Genomic DNA, 18,044 nt, shown 5'->3' with positions numbered 1-18,044 from the left:
GCATGGGACAGACTTGTCCAAATTAATGCTTCTTTTTTATTTGACCTTGACATTTAAGGGGGCTTTTCTCCAGCAACCGTGCGGAACCCACTCCCCACATCCCCAGCCGAGCGCCCGCGGAGCTAGTTTAAACCCCGGGGCCTGCCGGCTGGGCCGCGCCCCCTGATTGGCCGAGGCGCGCCAGCCGCCCCGCCGGCCGAAGGCGTCACGCAGCCCTGGCAGCCCGGGCCCAGCCGCCGCAGCCGCCTCCGCGGCAGCCCCGGTCGGCGCAAGTGCGGCGCGCGCAGGGGGAGGGGGCGCGGCGGAGCGCGAGGCTGGCGTCGGGCCGCCGGCGGCCGGGCAGGATTAAGTTTCTCGGTCGAGTGGGAGCGTCAGTGCGCGTTCCTCCCGAAGCTCCTCGCCGGGACGTTACTTCAGGACAGAAGAGAGCGAGCGTGGGCGAGGCGAGGCTCCCAGTGTCCCCGGCGACCCCAGCTCTCCAACCCTCCGTTCCTTTCGCGTTCCCGCCGGCGGCGGCTGCCGCGAGCAGGGTAAGCAGCGCCGGGGCCCGGGCCAGGAGGCCGGAGCGCGCCCCCGTGCCGTGCGCGCGCACCGGCCGGGAAGGTGCGCGGCCGCCCGGGGCTCGGCTCGCGGGGCGGGCGGGCGGCCCACCCTGCGCGGCCCGGCGCTACCGGGAAGCAGCTGCTCCTCTGATTGTTGAAAATGATGGGGTCTGGAAGTTTCCTTTGCGACTCGCCGGGTCCCCAAGCGGTCGTTCCGGTTCTTTCAGCCACTTCTCCCCTCCTTTTGCTCTTGTTGATTCTAAGAGGTTGAAAAGTTTCGTCTTTTTGTTCGCCAGGAGGGGCATAGTAAGGGTGCTGAGGAGGCGGACCCCGGGCCTGGCACGCGGGCCGGGCGCAGCGGGGCGCGGGAGCCTGTTGCTGTCTGCTGCGGTGGCCGCGCCCCGGGTCGGATGCCCACTCTATCGTTACGCGGGGGTGGGGAGACGCGCCCCCAGACTGGCGCCTCTCGCCTCGGCTGCGGGACACCCAGAGCGCGCGGCTCACTGGTATCCGCCCCCACTTTTCATCCCTCTCCCAGACGCCAGTGCCCTTTCGTCAGCGGTCCGCGTTGGTGGGAGTGTTTTGCTCCCGCCTCCCCTTTTATCCCCCCACCCCGCGGCGATGGGGCGCCTTTGTCCGCAGTTTTGCAGCCCCGGGATGCCGGATGTTTGTAGGGAAGCGCTGTTCCGAAGTTGTGTGTGTGTGTGTGTGTGTGTGTGTGTGTGTGTGTGTGTGTGTGTGTGTGTGTGTGTGTGTGTGTGTGTGTGTGTGTGTGTGTGTGTGTGTGTGTGTGTGTGTGTGTGTGTGTTTCAGCGGTGGTGATGGTGTAAATTCTTGCTGCGTTCTTTTGCAGAGGCACAAAGCCTGGGCTATTCTTTCCTGCCGATCGCGTGGAAATTCATGCTGGGACTGCGGAGAGGGGGAGGGGCCGGGAGAGGGCGGGGTGTCCAGGGGCGAGTAGGGGCCGGTGGGAAGTCTCCGTCCATCTCAGCAGCTGGGGCTGCCGAGGTTGCTCTGCTGGGGCGGAATCCGGGTTTGGACGCTGCGGGTCTTGGGCGGAGTGGGTGCGGGTGGCGGCTAGTGTTTCAGAGGTGTCATCAGATAAGAGGACCTTGACTTCACCAACCTAGAAGGAAGACTCTCCAAATTCTTTTGGTGTCAAGAGGGGAATAATCTGAAAAGTGGCCAGACTCTTGTCATCCAGCCTTGTTGGACAGCTGTGGCGTAAACATCCCGTTTGTGTTTCCGTAGGCATTCCTCATTTAGGTTGCCTTTAACAGAATAAGTAACACCTAATCTGAAACATTCATGAAGTGATGGAGTGGGTTTCAGGGTTACATGTTGCATTTGGGTATAGGGAACTACAATGAACTTTTTGTAGGAGTCGCATCATCTAAATTTGTAAAATATATGCTTTAGCCCCGGTAGAATTTAGGTAAATAACTGCATTTAAAACCCAACAAAACTTGGAAGTTTCTTGGCTTGAATTCTAATGCAGTGCACCTGTGCCTTTGCCTGAGGGAGGAGCTGAGAGGGTTTAGAGGGTGGTGGGAATAATCTTGTCTGGGATGCCCAGATTCCCTGCTTGCTGATGGGCTAGTTTACAGATGGGCCAAGTTTATCTAGACTGGACTCTATCCCTCACTGCCCCCTCACTCCCCCCTCCCATTTCAGAGTTCACATTAGGGTCCTTAAAAGCAGAGGTCTGTAAACTTAAGGGCCAAGGGCCAAATCTGTCTGCTGCAGCCTGCTTTTTTCTCTACGGTTTAAGAGCTAGGGATGGTTTGTACATTTTTTAATGGTTGAAAAACAAAATCAAAAGAATAATATTTCATGACATGTGAAAAATATATGAAGATCAAATGTCAGTGCACATAGTTTTATTGGTGCACAGCCACTCTCATTCTTATTGTCTGATTCTTTCTTGCTGTTTGTGGCTGCTTTCGCAGCAGCAGTGGCAGATTTGAGTAGTTGCATAGTTGAGACAGAGATGGAGAGCCTTCAAAGTCTGAAAAATTTACTGTCTTACTCTACAGAAATAGTTGCCAATCAAGACTAGGCTTCAAAAGTATTGCTTACATACTCCCTCATGTAATGAGCATATTGTTTAATTCCACTGCCTTTTAGGCCCTGTTTCTGGTGTTCTGCGAATTGGCAGACTGTTCCCCAGTAGGCAGACAAATTAATGTGTTGGATTTCTCATTTCCATGTTTCACTCTCAAAAAGTTTTCTTAACCTTTTGGTATCTTTTTAAGAATCTAGGCTGAAGTGGGGTTTGTGATTAGCAGAAATTATATATTTAGCTATTTTAAGTTCAATATATAGCTGTATCTCAGGGTGCTCTGCAGTGAGTTCTGGTGACTTCTAGCTGCTCTGTTACCTGAGCAGCTTTGAGAATTATAGTTCTGCTTATTTAGCTAGACAGAGGCAGGGGTTAGGGGTTGTCATAAGTTCCTTTCCACAGGCAGGTTGTCACTTAGGCAGAGCTAGTTTGGGGAGCCCCTTGACTCTTCATCACTCGTCTTGCCTACGTCATTTGCAAAAACAAACAAAACAATTGATGAAGTTTGTCTCAACACATTACTACTAGATTGCTCAGATGCATACCATAATTCTTACTTGTGTTCCCTCCTTTTCCTTGGCTCCTTTCAGTATTTCTTTTCCCCTCTCTTGTTTCTGGTTTCCTTTCTCCATTTAACACACTCCTTCATTTCATCACGTGAGCCCCCTGACTGTTGTTGCTAGGGGACAGATGTATGTCAGTTTTTATTGTACTCCAAATTCCTATCATATATACAATGCCCTGTTTGGCGGCTGAAGTCCTCTTTGCATCTCAGATACTTTTTTTTGTATATCTTTATTGGAGTATAATTGCTTTACAATGTTGTGTTAGTTTCTATTGTATAAAAAAGTAAGTCAGCTATGAGTATACATATATCCCCATATCCCCTCTTGAGCCTCCCTCCCACTCTCCCTATCCCACCCCTCTAGTTCATCACAAAGCATCGAGCAGATCTCCCCGTGTTTTGCAGCTGCTTCTCACTAGCTATCTATTTTATTTTTGGTAGTGTATGTATGTCAGTGCTGCTCTCTCACTTCATCCCAGCTTCCCCTTCCCCTGCTGTGTCGAGTCCTTTCTTTACATCTGCGTCTTTATTGCTGCCCTGCCACTAGGTTCATCAGTACCGTTTTTTTAAGATTCCATATATGTGCGTTAGCATACGATATTTGTTTTTCTCTTTCTGACTTACTTCACTCTGTATGACAGACTCTAGGTCCATCCACCTAACCACAAATAACTCAATTTCATTCCTTTTTATGGCTGAGTAACATTCCATTGTATATATGTGCCACATCTTTATCCATTCATCTGTCGATGGACATTTAGGTTGCTTCCATGTCCTGGCTATTGTAAACAGTGTTGCAGTGAACACTGGGGTATGTGTATCTTTTTGAATTATGGTTTTCTCCAGGTATATGCCCAGTAGTGGGATTGCTGGGTTGTATGGTAGTTCTGTTTTTAGTTTTTTAAGGAACCTCCATACTGTTCTCCATAGTGGCTATATCAGTTTACATTGCCACCAACAGTGCAAGAGGGTTCCGTTTTCTCCACACCCTCTCCTGCATTTATTGTTTGTAGATTTTCTGATGATGGCCATTCTGACTGGTGTGAGGTGATACCTCATTGTAGTTTTGATTTGCATTTCTCTAATGATTAGTGATGTTGAGCATCCTTTCATGTGTTTGTTGGAAATCTGTATATCCTCGTTGGAGAAATGTCTGTTTAGGACTTCTGCCCATTTTTGGATTGGGTTGTTTATTTTTTTGATACTGAGCTTCATGAGCTGCTTGTGTATTTTGGGGATTAATTCTTTGTCAGTTGCTTCGTTTGCAGATATTTTCTCCCATTCTGAGGGTTGTCTTTTCGTCTTGTTTATGGTTTCCTTTGCTGTGCAAAAGCTTTGAAGTTTCATTAGGTCCCAATTGTTTATTTTTGTTTTTATTCCCATTTCTCTAGGAGGTGGGTCAAAAAGGATCTTGCTGTGATTTATGTCATAGAGTGTTCTGCCTATGTTTTCCTCTAAGAGTTTTATAGTGTCTGGCCTTACATTTAGATCTTTAATCCATTTTGAGTTTATTTTTGTGTGTGGTGTTAGGGAGTGTTCTAATTTCATTCTTTTACATGTAGCTGTCCAGTTTTCCCAGCAGCACTTATTGAAGAGGCTGTCTTTTCTCCATTGTGTATTCTTGCCTCTTTTGTCAAAGATAAGGTGACCATATGTGTGCAGGTTTATCTCTGGGCTTTCCATCCTGTTCCATTGATCTATATTTCTGTTTTTGTGCCAGTACCATACTGTCTTGATTATTACAGTAGCTTTGTAGCATAGTCTGAAGTCAGGGAGCCTCGTTCCTTCAGCTCTGTTTTTCTTTCTCAAGATTGCTTTGGCTATCAGGGTCTTACGTGTTTCCATACAAATTGTAAGTTTTTTTTGTTCTAGTTCTGTGAAAAATGCCATTGGTAATTTGATAGGGATTGCACTGAATCTGTAGATTGCTTTGGGTAATATAGTCATTTTCACAATGTTGGTTCTTCCAGTCCAAGAACATGATATATCTTTCCATCTGTTTGTATTGTCTTTGATTTCTTTCATCAGTGTCTTACAGTTTTCTGCATATAGGTCTTTTGACTCCTTAGGTAGGTTTATTCCTAGGTATTTTATTCTTTTTGTTGCAGTGGTAAATGGGAGTGTTTCCTTGATTTCTCTTTCAGATTTTTCATCGTTAGTGTATAGGAGTGCAAGAGATTTCTGTGCATTAATTTTGTATCTTGCTACTTTACAAATTCATTGATTAACTGTAGTAGTTTTCTGGTGGCATCTTTAGGATTTTCTTGGTGTAGTTCATTTATCTTTTAAATGCATATATATGGTGAGGGAGTAGAGACTCTCCCCAGAGTTTACTGTATCTGTGCAAGGCTTGGTGCTTGGAGACATTGATGGAAATCCTTGAAATGTAATTTTGCATCGATCAGGCCTTTAGCCTTTAGCTGATGTGGTGGAGAGGCTCTGCTTTACAAGCAAAGAAATGGACCCATTTCAGATTAAGGCATTTAGAAGCTGGGGAGTAACAGTTGCCTGGAAGATACTGTCCTGAGTTAAGAGCAGATTAATAGATTTGATTCAGGTTGAGTTGCAGGTGGGTTCCCTTTTGTATATTTATAATACGCACAAAGTACTCTGTGCTTTTCACAAAATATCTTCGGGCAGGGTTGACGTCTTGGGTTGGAAATGTCCCTATATATGCTAGAGCAAATGACACATCTATCAGCAAAAGCTTCTATGATTCAGAGTAAAGAAGCAAACAACTTCCTGTAGAATTCAGGACTGCTTGATGGTGCATGTGAATGATGATAATATCACCAGTTATATTTCCCAAACAGTTATATGTGCTCTTAAAACACGTTTGGCCTAAAGTAGGAATTCATTTGATATTGTTACATTGTTACATACATTATCAACCCCATTTTATAACAAGAAAGGTATTATTTTTTCTTGTAAATTAGTTTCCTGCTTAAAAGAGCATCACTATAAATACAGTTGGGAAATGATGTTTAATATGATAAAGTTAATGTACTGTAATTAAATAATTATAGTGGGGTTCCACATGGGTGAATAAGAATAAGGAGATGAACTATTTCTAGATAGAGAAAACTGATACCATTGCCTTCCTGTGAAACACTTGCCAAGAAGATCTGAGGTAGTTATTCATTGAGTAGATGGTAATAGATGGATTAGGAGGTATGTTGAATTGGGTTAGGCACTGGGGAGAACACCACATAAATACTGTTGGAAGCTTATTGTCTTAGTTGGAAAAATAGACACACAGAGGAAAGAACAAAAAGGTTTTACATGTAGTAAAAGTTACAGTGATTAAAGAAGTTAGACATCAACATTGGGTTCCTTGCTGGCACCTTGTAGATGGATTAAGGGCCTACCCCAGTGACCTCATTTAACCTTATTTACCTCTTTAAAGACCCTCTCTCCAAATATAGTCATATTCTGAGGTATTGGGGGTTAGGACTTCAACATATGACTTTGGGGAGGAAACAATTCATAAATTCTTACAGAGACTGTAAGGCTCTCACAGACTGTAGGTTGTAAACTGGTGAGACCTTGAAGAATTGGACTGGCTTCAGGGTAAGGGAGGGAGGTCCTGTAGGAGGCTATTGTGGTGGTATACCTAAGCTGTATTGTGGTAATTTGATGTTTGGAAAGAAAGGGAAACTACTATGTGAGGAAAAAGGTTATTTTATCTTTGGCCTGAGGCCACTTGTTTTCTTTCTTCTGGTGTTCACTGGAAAATTGGCCCTTCCTTTTTGTAGACAGAGCATTCGTTTTCTTTTTAAGCATTTCATAAAAGCATCAATTTTCTTAAAATATTTCTTCTATCTCTCACAAAATGAGTAAAACATTAAATTTGCAAAGATGAAATATTAGTGTTGTAAACATCTCACTATGGTTTTGGAGTGTGATTAAAACAGTAAAATTTATAATTTAAATTATATTGACCTAAAAAGTGTGTGTATATCCTATGCATGTTTTATGGTCAGATATTTGGCATAGTCTTTTTTCCCCAGAAATATCTTCCCCTTTTTGGAAAAATATAATTTAAAAAGTAATTCATATCCTATATATCATAAAGTAACAAAAAACTTTTTGGAGCGTTGAAATTATATTTGTTAGAGCAGTGTTAAAGCAGTTCTTCCAAATTTGGACAGCTGAGTTTAAAAAAAAAAAAGGTAAAACAAGGCTTAAATTCTTGCTTTTTTTCTTCTTGCCTGTGGTGGTTAAATTTGTTTGGTCGAGGGAATTCTTGTCTTTATCCTCCTGTTGGCTTTATTTAGATCTGCAAAATCAACATTCATTGTTATTTTCTTGTAAACCACTCTACCTCCGGATCTAGGGTGACATAACTAAATGCAGGAGGGGAAAGTGAAAGAGAAAACACTTGTAAGAAAGGAAAAGACAGAAACATCAGCTACTGGACAACAAAAACTCAAGGAAAAACCTATTTAGTTTGTGTTGATGATTTAATGTTGATAGTATGAATACCTTTTGGGATACGTTTTTTTTTGGGGGGGGGTACGTGGGCCTCTCACTGTTGTGGCCTCTCCCGTTGCGGTGCACAGGCTCCGGACGCGCAGGCTCAGCGGCCATGGCTCACGGGCCCAGCCGCTCCGCGGCATGTGGGATCTTCCCGGACCGGGGCATGAACCTGTGTCCCCTGCATCGGCAGGCGGACTCTCAACCACTGCGCCACGAGGGAAGCCCCTGGGATACTTTTCATTTACTCTATTGCTTATGTTTTAAAACTATAGTTATAGTAAAATACATAAGGTAATTCTTTCTTTTAGTAACTTTTTTTGATGATAAAAAAGCACGTTTAAAAAATATGGACAACATGAGCTTCCCTGGTGGTGCGGTGGTTGAGAGTCCACCTGCCAATGCAGGGGACACGGGTTCGTGCCCCGGTCCGGGAAGATCTTACATGCTGTGGAGCGGCTGGGCCCGTGAGCCATGGCTGTTGAGCCTGCACGTCCGGAGCCTGTGCTCCGCAACGGGAGAGGCCACAACAGTGACAGGCCCACGTACCGCAAAACAAAACAAAACAAAATACATACATATATATATATATATATATACACACACACACACACAACATAAACAACTGCAAAGAAACAGAAAAACTTAGCTGCAATTCTGTCACCTAGGTACTATCCCTCCCCAAAGAAAACAAGTATTTTGTGAAACGAGAATGCTTAACTTATTTTGATATACAAATGAACAAGTACAGCCATTGGTCAGTAGTTTTCAGTGATTGCCCTTTCTCTCAGTGAGGATAAAATGATTTGAGATTATTAAACGTCCATATGTTTGAACTGACATTAATTGCACCTGTTTGAACCAATGTCTCTTGACTCTTTGAGGAGGTATAATATGCCTAACTACCATATGGCACACAGGACACCAGTGGAGAATGCATTTGTAATTCTTGATCTGGGCTTAAAAATTAAATGTTCCATAGACCTATAGTTAATTTTGCAATAACTTTACATTATGTATTGATAATTAGGTGGTCCCTAGCATGCCTTGCTTCAGGGAACACGCTGAAGAAAATGGTCATGGGAGTCTGTTATCCTGTGCTTATAAGACATCACTACACTAACAAAACTGTGATGACAGAACCATAAATATTAAAGATTATTTTACAGTTTAAAAGATCTTCTCTGATCTATACAAGGTATGCCCAGCTTCTCTTATATTTTGCTAAGCACCCCTCCCAAACAGGTCCTGTTTGTCTAAGGCATTACTGGATAAAGTTAAAGAAGGTTTAGACCAGATGTTCCCATTTTCTTCCCCCAGTCTTGCAAGAGTATTTCATTTTTATAAGTCAGGCATGAAGTCTGCCTCTGGGCAACATTTATTTCCTGCTGTAGCGTTGGAGGGGCCTCAACTATAGGATTCAGTGGAGTTTTGCCTGACACCCTCTCCCTCCTTTCTACCACATTCACGGTTTTCCTGGGACTAGTGAATGTAGTCATCCTGTTCCGGTTGAGAAAAGTACAGCACTGGAATGTCTCTTTATACTATAAACTTTGCAGAATGTACATATATACATCTATCTATCTATATTAATAGCCCCCGGGCCTGGATTATTGCCCCCTAGGCAGTGCTATTAAGTTCAGTGAACATCTGTTGGGTGCTAAACTCAGGACGTTTAGGCTTCCCCCTTCTCTCAGGGAGGGGAGAGGGCTTGTTTAAGTATTTTACTGAGGTATAATTTATAGTTCACATATGATGAACTGCGCATATTGAAAGTGTACAGTTTGTTGAATTTGGACCCTTGTGAAACAAGCCTCGCAGTCAAGACAGTGCACATATCCATCCCCCGCAGATTTTCCTCACGCCCCTTTGTAATCCTTTCTTGCCTCTCCTACTTCCCTATCTCAAAGTAACCACTGATCTGCTTTTTGTCACTATAGTTTGCATTCTCTAGAGCTTTAAATAAATGGAATCATACAGTGTGTTCTTTTTGTCTGACTGCTTCACCGTGTATTTTAGGATTCATCCTTGTTGCCTGTACTCGTGGTTTATTACTGTTTATTACTGAGAAATAGTTCATTTTATGGATATACCATTCAGAGTTTTTGAAATAGTTTTAGAATTCTCCTATACTTCATCCATTGCCTTGTAGTGTACTTGTGCTTGGATTCAGCTATGTTGTGTCAGACTCTTGTATTTGACAGTTTTATTCAGTCTTCTTAAATTCATGCCCCTTTTGGATCAACATAAAATTTAAGTACCCTTATTTAATGTTTACATGAAGTTCAAAAATATGTAAATCATATTTTATTAAAAAAAACCCTGGCAATTGTAAAATAGGGAGATTTAAATTTTTCAAATTTTTGAAAATATCAGGTGATTAATTTTTTTAAAGTCACGTGAGCGTTGAGGTTTTCCACAAGCTTTTGTATACTACCTTGTGAAGTCAGTTTCAATATTGAGCCCAAAACTGTATTTCCAGATTGCTTGCCTAATTCTCCTGACCCACGTGCATATTTTTGGTAGTTCTTATAATTTTTGGTAGATTTATTGGTCACTTCTTATGACAACTTTATGTGACAGTCCTATAGTGATTTGGATAACAAAGGAGTAATTTGGCACCTAAATTATACACATAATTGCCATTCATTATATGTTACACCTAAGATCATCAGACATACCAAGAATTGGAGAAAGGATGGTCATTATATTATGAAAACATGTTATTCTTACTGGGGTCATTCAGGTTTTTCAGGCCATTTTTAACATTTTTGTGTTTGTCTCTACTCTCTGATCACTTGATTGAAATTGAGTGGCTAAACAATAAAAAAAACACAAACCCCAAAGCAGCAACACCATTTAAAGCAGATGTGCTGTCTGGATTATTACAAAAGTAAAAGTTGGTTTATAATCTTAATTTTAACAGTCCTTTGAGTACCATAGTAAAATACAGTTAATGCATGTAGTTAAAAAGTAGATGTGTTAATTAAGAAGCAAATAGTCATGTTTATTGAAAGAGAATGAGACCTTTTAAATTGTTTTCAGAGGCGAAGTACCAAGTGGTCAAGATGGCCTTAGTGAGTCCTATAGACTTACATAGGGTGACTAAATAGTGTAGCCTATTAAAGTTATCTCTGAATTAGTAATTAGGAGATTGAATTGGTCCATGCTTATTTATCTTACGTGGGTAAGGTTTGTGTTTGGGTAGATTCATATTAATTCAGACTTCTTTAAATAATTTTCCCTTCTCTGAGCAACTTGGAATCTTGCCAGCACGATATAAGTTGTTATGTCTTTGGCTGACTTTCCTCATTGTATTCTCAGGAGTGTACACTACCACTGCTTGATGAGCTTATCAGCTGATTTAGACAGTGACACCTCTTTGCTTTCAGAGGGATACAGAGTTCTCTCTAATGAGTCTTTAGTACAGATTATGAAAAACACTACTTTTATTACTGTGAAGAAATTTTAATTTCTTCTTGAACGTTTGCATATTCAGTTAATGGAAGATCCAGAGGTGAATTTGTTTTGGTTTAGTGTGGAGGTAAATAAGAGAGCATCATGGCTGATTTATATTTTTTAGATGTATTCTCCTCTGTGTATGTAGATATTATTTCATCGTGGAGCTTGCTGGAGTATTTTTGATTCCACTGGAATTAAAAAAATTTTTTTATATGGCTCTTTAACTTTTAAAGTAATATTTTTCTACAGTGTCATTTTATTATTATCCTATTATAAGGTCAGCTTTTTACTTTGTTTTTTTAAAATATCTTTATTGGAGTATAATTGCTTTACAATGTTGTGTTAGTTTCTGCTATATAACAAAGTGAATCAGCTGTACATATACATATATCCCCATATCGCCTCCCTCTTGCGTCTCCCTCCCACCCTCCCTATCCCACCCCTCTAGGTAGACACAAAGCACTGAGCTGATCTCCCAGTGCTATGCGGCTGCTTCCCACTAGCTATCTATTTTACATTTGGTAGTGTGTGTGTGTGTGTGTGTATATATATATATACCAATGCCACTCTCTCACTTCGTCCCAGCTTACCCTTCGCCCTCCCCGTGTCCTCAAGTCCATTCTCTACATCTGTGTCTTTATCCTGTCCTGTCCCTAGGTTCTTTAGAACCTTTTTTTTTTTAGATTCCATATATATTTGTTAGCATACGGTATTTGTTTTCCTCTTTCTGACTTACTTCACTCTGTATGACAGACTCTAGGTCCATCCACCTCACTACAAATAACTCAATTTCGTTTCTTTTTAAGGCTGAGTAATATTCCATTGTATGTATGTGCCACATCTTTATCCATTCATCTGTCGATGGACATTTAGGTTGCTTCCATGTCCTGGTTATTGTAAATAGTGCTGCAGTGAACATTGTGGTTTATGACTCTTTTTGAATTATGGTTTTCTCAGGGTATATGCCCAGTAGTGGGATTGCTGGGTCGTATGGTAGTTCTGTTTTTAGTTTTTTAAGGAACCTCCATACTGTTCTCCATAGTGGCTGTATCAATTTACATTCCCACCAACAGTGCAAGAGGGTTCCCTTTTCTCCACACCCTGTCCTGCATTTATTGTGTGTAGATTTTTTGATGATGGCCATTCTGACTGGTGTGAGGTGATACCTCATTGTAGTTTTGATTTACATTTCTCTAATGATTAGTGATGTTGAGCACCCTTTCATGTGTTTGTTGGAAATCTGTATATCTTCTTTAGACAAATGTCTGTTTATGTCTTCTTCCCATTTTTGGATTGGGTTGTTTATTTTTTTGATATTGAGCTACATGAGCTGCTTGTATATTTGGGGGATTAATCCTTTGTCAGTTACTCCGTTTGCAAATATTTTCTCCCATTCTGAGGGTTGTCTTTTCATCTTGTTTATGGTTTCCTTTGCTGTGCAACAGCTTTTAAGTTTCATTAGGTCCCAAATGTTTATTTTTGTTTTTATTTCCAGTTCTCTAGGAGGTGGGTCAAAAAGGATCTTGCTGTGATTGATGTCATAGAGTGTTCTGCCTCTGTTTTTCTCTAAGAGTTTTATAGTGTCTGGCCTTACATTTAAGTCTTTAATCTATTTTGAGTTTATTTTTGTGTATGGTGTTAGGGAGTATTCTAATTTCATTCTATTACATGTAGCTGCCCAGTTATCCCAGCAGCACTTATTGAAGAGGCTGTCTTTTCTCCATTGTATGTACTTGCCTCCTTTATTAAAGATACGGTGACCATATGTGCATGGGTTTATCTCTAGGCTTTCTATCCTGTTCCATTGATTTATATTTTGTTTTGTGCCAGCACCATACTGTCTTGATTACTGTAGCTTTATAGTATAGTCTGAAGTCAGGGAGCCTGATTCCTCCAGCTCCGTTTCCTTTCTCAAAATTGATTTGGCTATTTGGGGTCTTTTGTGTTTCCATACAAACTGTGAAATTTTTTGTTCTAGTCTGTGAAAAATGCCATTGGTAATTTGATAGGGATTGCATTGAATCTGTAGATTGCTTTGCGTAGTATACTCATTTTCACAATGTTGACTCTTCCAATCCAAGAACATGGTATATCTTTCCATCTGTTTGTATTGTCTGATTTCTTTCATCAGTTTCTTATAGTTTTCTGCATATATGTTTTTTTGTCTCCTTAGGTAGGTTTATTCCTAGGTATTTTACTCCTTTTGTTTCAGTGGTAAATGGGAGTGTTTCCTTAATATCTCTTTCAGATATTTTATCATTAGTGTATAGAAATGCAAGAGATTTCTGTGCATTAGTTTTGTATCCTGCTACTTTACTAAATTCATTGATTCGCTTTGGTAGTTTTCTGGTAGCATCTTCAGGATTCTCTATGTATAGTATCATGTCATCTACAAACAGTGACAGTTTTACTTCTTTTCCGATTTGGATTCCTTTTATTTCTTTCTCTTCTCTGATTGCTGTGGCTAAAACTTCCAAAACTATGTTGAATAATAGTGGTGAGAGTGGAGAACCTTATCTTGTTCCTGATCTTAGTGGAAATGGTTTCAGTTTTTCACCATTGAGAAGGATGTTGGCTGTGCGTTTCTCATGTATGGCCTTTATTATGTTGAGTTAAGTTTCCTGTGTGCCTACTTTCTGGAGGGTTTTTATCATAAATGGGTGTTGAATTTTGTTGAAAGCTTTTTCTGCAGCTGTTGAGATTATCATATGGTTTTTATCCTTCAGTTTGTTAATGTGGTATATCACCTTGATTGGTTTGCGTATACTGAAGAATCCTTGCATTCCTGGGATAAACCCCACTTGATCATGGTGTATGATTCTTTTAATGTGCTGTTGGATTCTGTTTGCTAGTATTTTGTTGTGGATTTTTTGCATCTATGTTCATCAATGGTATTGGTGTGTAGTTTTCTTTTTTTGTGACATCTTTGTCTGGTTATGGTATCAGAGTGATGGTGGCCTCATAGAATGAGTTTGGGAGTGTTCCTTGTTCTGCTATATTTTGGAAGAGTTTGAGAAGGATAGGTGTTAGCTTTTCTCTAAATGTTTGATAGAATTTGCTGGTGAAGCCTTCTCGTCCTGGACTTTTGTTTGTTGGAACATTTTTAATCACAGTCTCAACTTCAGTGCTTGTGATTGGTCCGTTTATATTTTCTATTTCTTCCTGGTTTAGTCTCGGAAGATTGTACTTTTCTAAGAATTTGTCCATTTCTTTCCAGGTTGTCCATTTTATTGGCATGTAGTTGCTTGTAGTAATCTCTCATGATTCTTTGTATTTCTGCAGTGTCATTTGTTACTTCTCCTTTTTCATTTCTAATTCTGTTGATTTGAGTCTTCTCCCTTTTTTTCTTGATGAGTCTGGCTAGTGGTTTATCAATTATTTACCTTCTGAAAGAACCAGCTTTTAGTCTTACTGATCTTTGCTGTTGTTTTTTCGTTTCTTTTTCATTTATTTCTGATCTGATCTTTATGATTTCTTTCCTTCTGCTAACTTTGGGTTTTTTTGGTTCTTTCTCTAATTGATTTAGGTGTAAGTTTAGGTTGTTTGAGATTTTTCTTGTTTCTTGAGGTAGGATTTTATTGCTATAAACTTCCCTGTTAGAACTGCTTTTGCTGCATCCCATAGGTTCTGGGTCATCCTGATTTCATTGTCATTTGTTTCTAGGTATTTTTTGATTTCCTCAGTGATCTGTTGGTTATTTAGTAGCATATTGTTTAGCCTCCATGTGTTTGTATTTTTTGCAGTTTTTTTTCCTGTAATTGATATCTAGTCTCATAGCGTTGTGGTCAGAAAAGATACTTGACATGATTTCAATTTTCTTAAATTTACCAAGGCTTGATTTGTAACCCAAGATATGATCTCTCCTGGAGAATGTTCCATGAGCACTTGAGAAGAAAGTGTATTTTGTTGTTTTTGGATGGAATGTTCTATAAATATCAATTAAGTTCATCTTGTCTAATGTGTCATTTAAAGCTTGTGTTTTCTTATTTATTTTCATTTTGGATGATCTGTCCACTGGTGTAAGTGGGGTATTAAAGTCCCCTACTGTTATTTTGTTACTGTCGATTTCCCCTGTTATGGCTGTTTGCCTTATGTATTGAGGTGCATAAGTATTTACCATTGTTATATCTTCTTCTTGGATTGATCCCTTGATCATTATGTTGTGTCCCTCTTTGTCTCTTGTAATAGTCTTTATTTTAAAGTCTATTTTGTCTGATAAGAGAATTGCTACTCCAGCTTTCTTTTGATTTCAATTTGCATGGAATATCATTTTCCATCCCCTCACTTTCTGTCTGTTTGTGTCTGTAGGTCTGAAGTGGGTCTCTTGTAGACAGCATATATGTGGGTCTTGTTTTTGTATCCATTCAGCCAGTCTGTGTCTTTTGATGGGAGCATTTATTCCATTTACATTTAAGGTAATTATTGATATGTATGTTCCTATTACCATTTTTAAAATTGTTTTGGGTTTGTTATTGTAGGTCTTTTCCTTCTGTTGTGTTTCCTGCCTAGAGAAGTTCGTTTAGCATTTGTTGTAAAGCTGGTTTGGTGGTGCTGAATTCTCTTAGCTTTTGCTTGTCTGTAAGGGTTTTAATTTCTCTGTCAAATCTGAATGAGATCCTTGCTGGGTAGAGTATTTTTGATTGTTTGAGTAATATGTTTCTTGGCGTGTTTCTCCTTGGATTTATCCTGTATGGGACTCTCTTTGCTTCCTGGACTTGAATGACTATTTCCTTTCCCATGTTAGGGAAGTTTCAACTATAATGTCTTCAAATATTTTCTCAGTCCCTTTCTTTTTCTCTTCTTCTGGGACCCTTATAATTCAAATGTTGGTGCATTTAATGTTGTCCCAGAGGTCTCTGAGACTGTCCTCAATTCTTTTCATTCTTTTTCTTTATTCTGCCCTTCAGTAGTTATTTACACTCTTTTTTCTTCCAGGTCACTTATCCATTCTTCTGCCTCAGTTATTCTGCTATTGACGCCTAGATAATTTTTCATTTCATTTACTGTGTTATTCATCATTGTTTGCTTGTACTTTAGTTCTTCTAGGTCCTAGTTAAATGTTTCTTGTGTTTTCTCCATTCTATTTCAAAGATTTTGGATCATCTTTACTATCATTACTCTGAATTGTTTTTCAGGTAGACTGCCTCTTTTCTCTTTGTTTGTTCTTGTGGGTTCCTACCTTGCTCCTTCATCTGCTGCATATTTCTCTGTCTTCTCATTTTGCTTAACTTACTGTGTTTAGGGTCTCCTTTTCACAGGCTGCAAGTTCATAGTTCCTGTTTATTTTTGGTGTCTGCCCCCAGTGGATGAGGTTCATTCAGTGGCTTGTGTAGGCTTCCGAATGGAGAGGACTGGTGCCTGTGTTCTGGTGGGTGGGGCTGGATCTTGTCTTTCTGGTGGGCAGGGCTGCATCCGCTGGTGTGTTTTGGGGTGTCTGTGACCTTATGATTTTAGGCAGCCTCTCTGCTAACGTGTGGGGTGTGTTCCTGGCGTCCAGCAGTGGAGCTTGCTGGCCGTTGGGTGGAGGTGAGTCTTAGCATTGAGACAGAGATGTCTGGGAGAAGTCTCGCTGATTGATATTACAAGGGGCCAGGAGGTCTCTGGTGGTCCAATGTCCTGAACTCGCCTGTCCCACCTCAGAGGCTCAGGCCTGACACTAGGCTGGAGCACCAAGACCCTGTCAGCCACACGGCTCAGAAGAAAAGGGAGAAAAAAAGAAAGAAAAAACAAATTAGAAAAAGAAATAAAATAAAATAATTATTAAAATAAAAAAGTTTAAAAGTAGTAAAAAAAGAATAGAGCAACCAAACCAATAAACAAATCCACCAGTGATAGCAAGCGCTAATAACTATACTAAGATAAACATAAAACTAGAAACAAACTAAACGCAGAAAGCAAGCCCCAAGTCTGCAGTTGCTCCCGAAGTCCACCCCTCAATTTTGGGATGATTAGTTGTCTATTCAGGTATTCCACAGATGCAGGTACTTGAAGTTGATTTTGGAGATTTAATCCTCTGCTTCTGAGGCTGCACGGGGAAATTTCCCTTTCTCTTCTTTGTTTGCACAGCTCCTGGGGATCAGCTTTGGATTTGGCCCCACCTCTGCATGTAGATTGCCCTCTGGTGTCTGTTCTTCTCCCAGACAGGAAAGGGTTAAAGGAGCGGCTGATTAAGGGGCCCTGGCTCACTCATGCTGGGGGGAGGGAGCAGTACCGTAGTTATAATTGGAATGCCCGGTGAGCCTGCGGCTGCAGAGGCAGGCGTGACGTTGCACCAGCCAGAGGCACGCTGTTAGTTCTCGAGGGAGGTTGTCCCTGGATCACGGGACCCTGGCAGTGGCGGGCTGCACAGGCGGAGGTGTGGATAGTGACATGTGCTTGCACACAGGCTTCTTGGTGGCGGCAGCAGCAGCCTTAGCATTTCATGCGGGTCTCTGGTGTCAGTGCTGATAGTCACAGCTTGGGCCCGTCTCTGAAGCTTCTTTAGGTGGTGCTGTTTTCTGTGTGCAGACAGGGAAGGAATCCCCTCTCCGAAACAATGGTCTCTTGCCTCTTCGGCAGGTCCAGACTTTTCCCAGACTCCCTCCTGGCTAGCTGTGGTGCATTAGCCCCCTTCAGGCTGTGTTCACGCAGCCAACCCCAGTCCTCTCCCTGGGGTCCGACCTCCGAAGCCCGAGCCTCAGTTCCCAGCCCCCGCCCACCCCGGCAGGTGAGCAGACAAGCCTCTCGGGCTGGTGAGTGCCGGTCGGCACCGATCCTCTGTGCCGGAATCTCTCCGCTTTGCCCTCCGCACCCGTGTTGCTGTGCTCTCCTCTGTGGCTCTGAAGCTTTCCCCCTCCACCACCCGCAGCCTCCGCCTGTGAAGGGGCTTCCTAGTGTGTGGGAACCTTTCCTCCTTCACACCTCCCTCCCACTGGTGCAGGTCCCGTCCCTATTCTTT

At 41.5% G+C, this 18,044-nt stretch overlaps 1 protein-coding gene across 1 annotated transcript in view; it reads left to right on the top strand.

Moving 5' to 3' along the window:
- The first annotated feature begins 442 nt into the window (after window positions 1-442).
- Window positions 443-18,044, top strand: part of MPDZ (multiple PDZ domain crumbs cell polarity complex component) — a 168,394-nt gene continuing 150,792 nt past the window's right edge. The window contains exon 1 of the mRNA XM_060155075.1: window positions 443-530. The gene's annotated coding sequence lies outside the window, so the exon portion shown is untranslated. The remainder of the gene's footprint in view (window positions 531-18,044) is intronic.

The sequence above is a fragment of the Lagenorhynchus albirostris genome, chromosome 7 (genome assembly GCF_949774975.1).
Source record: "Lagenorhynchus albirostris chromosome 7, mLagAlb1.1, whole genome shotgun sequence".
NCBI lineage: Eukaryota > Metazoa > Chordata > Mammalia > Artiodactyla > Delphinidae > Lagenorhynchus > Lagenorhynchus albirostris.
Note: the sequence above shows the minus strand (reverse complement) of the source record. Positions and strands in the feature narration are given on the sequence as shown.